Below are 4489 nucleotides of genomic sequence, written 5' to 3' on the forward strand. Positions count from 1 at the left end.
GATTCCTCTGCCTTTTGACGGATACATGAACTACATGTGTGCTTGTCAGCAAGTTCAAGGAGTGTTGTAACTCTCTTCAATGGCACTGGTTTTAGTTAACAACTTCATATTGTGTGTGTGCATGTTTCTGTTTACACTAAAATGACATGGCTTATTTCACTGCATGAAAAATTTGGTGTGTCCTGCTGGACCAAACATATCTCCACATGTAGGTTGCTGCATGATAAAGTTTGGAAACCCCTCCTAAATTTGGACAGTCACTTATCTAAGATGAATCGACTTTTAACATTTTTAATGTTACATAAATAACATCAGGTGAAGCTTCTGTTTTTACTTTAGTAGTGAATATTGGTGTTAGTGTAATATATGAACTACACTGAACTGGCATCTAAATGACAATCATGTTTATCTTAACATAAAACTATAAAGGAGACCTGTATTGGCTGTTGACTGTTTTGAACCTGTTGATGAGGGTAGAAAAGAGAAAATAATGGACTAGTGGTTCTTAATTTTATGTAAATGCTAGTGTAGAATAAGGAGCTATGTTGACACTTTATCCATATGTGTGTACATACACTTACACAAGTGTGAGCATAATATGCTCAGGGATGGCCTAAGTTAGAGCACAACTAATGTCCTGACTTTGTTTGCTGGTCCGGCCCTGTGCGCATTTTTCCAAAATGATATGCCCTTTACAGGTCTACAATTAATATGACATTTATAAAAAGACACATAACTTAATCGCAAAAATGTAAAAGTGTTACATTGGATGTAAATTTGTTTTGCACTTCCCCAGCCACCGTAGTTAACATATAACCAGATTTTTTTTTTTATTATAGCCTATGCTCGCACATAGTGGCACTAAACAAAACACCACCCTATAGTGGTGATTTGGAGTATAGCAGGACACAAGTCAAAGCAAGCTTTATAAACCATAAGTCATTCCTAAAACAAAAAAAATCACACAACATATTCATGTTTTATTTTTTCATGTTAAAGAGCTTTGAATCATCTTCAGTTGTTTTAAATTACTTTTATATATAAAAATTACAGAGAATAACACCTTTTCTATCACTCATAGATATCACTCATATAACATCTCATGTCCTTGGTCTCTACTTCTGTTTTCTAAAATAACGTTTTGTTTTTGGGCAGTCTGCAGCTGATGGTTAAATCAGGCTGATTTTCGAATAGTACCAGCACACTGTGACTGGACTATAATCTGGTGTCTTCAGTTTAATGTTGACATATGCAGAAACAGCCCTGGACACAGTGACACTCACTGCGTGAATATCTGTCATTGTGTCTGCATCATAGAACGACAGCTTCCCGGATAAGCAGTTCAAGTAAATCCCAATCTTTCTAGAGTTTCTGTCTAATGCTAGCTCTGTGGTCACATTTTCACCACAAGTGGCATATTTATGCCCATCATATTGCAGATAATGATCTTGGATCCCAAGTTTCCAAAAGTCTCCATCCATTTCCCAGTAATGCTGCCCTGCAGTGAACTCATTGACACCCAGCGCTCTGCATGCTGCTAAGACACCGGGTTTACAGTGGAAAACAACAATGTGCTGGCTGTGTTACCAAATCTCGACTGATTGGCATGACGCTGAACTACCATAGAAACCAGATAAGTCTGAACCAAAAGAGCAAGGTGTTGAGGCTGATTTACTGAGTGAATTTGATGCTTGGTTGGTTTTGAGTGTAGAAAACAAACTCCGCCCATCATCAGATATGGCTACATTTGGACTATCACTGTGAGCTGTTCTCCTCGGGGCTGGATCATCTGCAGCATCTCCTTCAACACAAATAACTGCAGGTGGCTTTCATAAGGGCCCAAAACAGAGAGAGGTTGTTACCACGTGGCGCTCGTTGGCTCTGAGCCTGAATAATTGCTCTGGGTTCATCGTACAGGTACCCTCAGTCCAGGTCTTTAAAAACTGCTCAGAGTCTGAGATTTTCAGAAAAGAGGCAACTTTGGCCTCCAGCTCTCTGCTCTCAGACAAAGTTGTTGCTATAACATTTAAGGCTTCAGTCATTTCCCCAACATTATCTTCCTCTTTGTGTTTCAGCTCTTTCTTATCTCATCTTCTCATCTCATCTTATTTTGAGAAACTGGTACATCTCCCAAAACTGGTTGTTAACTTGGGCCATGAGCTGCTGAGACTTCTCTTTGGTTTTTGTTATTTCTTGCTTCTGTGTGTTGGCTAGACTTTGTACAGCACTGATATCATCAGCAGCATGTTGCACAGACATCTGTAACTCCTTACTTAGCGTTGCAGTGGCATCCTTGACTGGTTTAAACCGTTGTCCTTCATGTCTGTCCCCGTCTCTGCATATGATGCAGGACAGCTTCAGCTTCTCCTCATGTTCAGTGCACAGCTCAGCCACCTGGTAAACAAACAAACAAAGCAAGAAAATCTAAATTGTATAAAATCACAACTTAAAAACTGTCTTAGCCCATTAATGTTTAAATACGGCATAAATGATGAGACCAACAGACACCCACCGTGGTATGCTGCAGCAGGGAAACATACACAACCTGCAGGATATGAGGACCGGAGTGTGTTTTTTTAATAGGGATCTGCATAACTAAAGTATTGGTACATAAAGTTTATGAATTAAATATTTTCTACTGTTACTATTATGAAACACAGAGACATAAAAATGACCAAAAAAACATTCTTTTATTTTTAGTAAAGTAGAAGTTTTATGAAAACAATAAAACGAAAAAAATAAAATCCATGAAATGCTTTTTACTTTTTCTGAATAATAATAATAATAATTATTATTATAATAATTGGCCTGTAAATGGATTGTACTGTCATAGTTATATGTTCCCCACTCAAAGCACTTTTACACTACATGCCACGTTCACCCAATTTCACACACACACACACACACACACACACGGACACACACACACTCACACACGGACACTTGTGCATGTAGGGAAAATCCTGGAATTGATCCACTGATCTTTGAGTTGACGTCCACTCTTCCACCTGAGCCACAGCCACCTCAGTCATGGGACAGATCTTTGGAACTTAGTGTCACTATTTGACCAAATAAAAGCCACTTTTTCACATTCTGGGATCATCACACACTTGTTACCATGGCAACTCTGCTCACCAGAAGTGACCTGATTAAGCTTTGTTTGCTTTCCTGGACAAAGTCTGACAGAAAAAGACAAGCTTTGGTCAGTTTGTCAGAGATCCTGACAGTTCAGTAACATACAAGTTTAAAGCTGATATCACAGAGCTGTTGTTACCTTTCACAGCTGATAAATATACAGCTACGATATTAACAAATGAGGAATAAAACTGTTAAACTTATGTACAATAATTTACAAGATGTTACATCAGCATGAAATTTATCACATGTAGAACAGAATGACCACAGCTCCACCTCATACATCTGTTGTCTCCTTTCCTTGCATCTTCTTTAACTTCTCTGCTTCTTTGGCCTTTTCACCCAGGCTTTTCAGAATGAGGCTGGTCAGCAGACACTTTGGATCTGCTGAAACGTCCATTCAACACTGTGGGCACTGCTGTGATATGCTCAGCACCAATGCGATGCACTGTCTGCAGAAAGAATGTCCACAAGGAAGATTAACTGGATCAGTAAAGATGGTCAGACAAACAGAACAGATCTTCAGAGAATAAAACAGATGTCATGGCTCCCTCAGTCTACTCTTCACACATTTTCCTGGAAATGCCACTCCCACCCAGTGTTATTCTCACTGCAGTCCACTGAGTCCAACCAAGTTTTCCTTATCATATACTTGCAGGTTAACTTCAGTCACACCAAAACATGTCAGCATGAACAGATATATGTATTTGATTAAGAAATTGTCCGCTTTTATTTAGCATGTTTGCAGATGTGTGGGAGCATTTCATCCCAGTCAGAGTGTAACAGCACACTCCAGTGGTCAGATCCTGGAACTGCAGTTAGGTTAGGTTTCATTTCTCTGTCAGCTGGTTAAACTTTATACGTTATCAACTCAGGGGTTTCAGAGCTGCAGCATTTGTCTGCAACACTTAAAACTATAGTTTGACAATTTACTAAAACTCCTGTTCTTCTCTTCAGGACTCAAAGTTCCCATCATAGAAGTCCTTTAAGGTCACGCAAGAAGGACTAAATCTCTCAGCTGGATGGATGGATGGATGGATGGATGGCTGTATAGATGAATGATGGATGGATGGATGGATGGATGGATGGATGATGGATGGATGGATGGATGGAATAATGGATGGATGGATGGATGGATGGATGGAATAGTGGATGGATGGATGGATGGATGGATGGATGGATGAATGAATGAACGAATGAACGAATGAATGAATGAATGAATGAATGGATGGATGGATGGATAGATGGATGGATGGATAGATGGATGTTGTATAATGGATGGATGGATGGATGGCTGTATAGATGGATGATGGATTGATGAAAGAATGGATGGATGGATGGATGGATGGATGGA

At 39.4% G+C, this 4489-nt stretch overlaps 1 pseudogene; it reads right to left on the bottom strand.

The window, feature by feature from the left end:
- Positions 1 to 1169: 1169 nt before the first annotated feature.
- LOC121651012 lies at positions 1170 to 3664 on the bottom strand (annotated as a pseudogene).
- Between the last annotated feature and the right edge of the window lie 825 nt (positions 3665 to 4489).

This window comes from Melanotaenia boesemani, chromosome 13, assembly GCF_017639745.1.
Source record: "Melanotaenia boesemani isolate fMelBoe1 chromosome 13, fMelBoe1.pri, whole genome shotgun sequence".
NCBI lineage: Eukaryota > Metazoa > Chordata > Actinopteri > Atheriniformes > Melanotaeniidae > Melanotaenia > Melanotaenia boesemani.